Here is a 989-nt window from a genome sequence, read left to right on the forward strand (position 1 = left end):
CCCCCCTTTTTGGAGAGGGGGATAGCTGAACTTGTCAATAGGACAAGCTGCCTACGTACCTCTTTCGAGGATCAAGCCATCTCGTAGTTCTGAGTTGTTGTTTTGGGCGTTCCTACTCGTTGGATAGGGCCGTTTCTGCTACTTCGGCAGTTTCTGCTTTAGTTAAATCGGCGGCCGTTTCGTGAGTCGGGTTTTCCGCTGGTAGGGCGATGGACTCCGGGATCGCGTCGCTGTCCGGAGCCGTTTCCTGGGCGAGTGATTCTGAATCGCTCTTTGTGGAACCTTCGGGAGTACTCTGAGTTTTCTTGACTCGCTTCGGGCTAACCGCAGGGGTGTTTCGAGTTTCTCGTAGCTTATGCTCGGCCAAAAAGCAGAGCCAAGATTGTTTCTGGCATCCCCAGATTAATGCTGTTCCCTTTGGTGTTGGGAACTTGATGCTAAGGTGGTAAGTCGACGGTACCGCATTCAATGCGTTGATTCATGGGGTTCCCATTATAACATTATAGATGGCTGGGTTATCGACTACAGCGAAGACAACGATTTTTTTGACTTCCTTTGCCATGACCGGAAGTTTGATCGATCCGAGGGTCATTGATATTGTGCCCGAAAAACCGGTCAGTGGTTTTGGTTCTGGGATGATCTCCCCGAGTTCGATGTTCATCCTCCGGAGAGTGTCGCGGAAAATGACGTTGACCGTGCTGCCTGTGTCGATGAGGATTCTTCCCACTTCGAGGTCTCGAATCACCAAGTCGATGACCAGCGGGTCGCAGTGAGGTTTATCGAGTCCGACGGTTTCCTCCTCCTCGAAAACAATCATATCGTTTGGAGCGTTGTCGGTCAGGGACCGAGTCGTCCAGTTAGAACTTGTTTCCGCCTTTCTTCCATAGGCCTTGATGGACGAAATAGAGTCGCGGTAGAATTGCGATTCTCCAATGATCATGTTTATCCTCCGGCTGGTACTATTGTCTCCAAGGTCATCCTGCCTTCTT

The sequence above is a fragment of the Brassica oleracea genome, chromosome C5, assembly GCF_000695525.1.
Source record: "Brassica oleracea var. oleracea cultivar TO1000 chromosome C5, BOL, whole genome shotgun sequence".
Lineage (NCBI taxonomy): Eukaryota > Viridiplantae > Streptophyta > Magnoliopsida > Brassicales > Brassicaceae > Brassica > Brassica oleracea.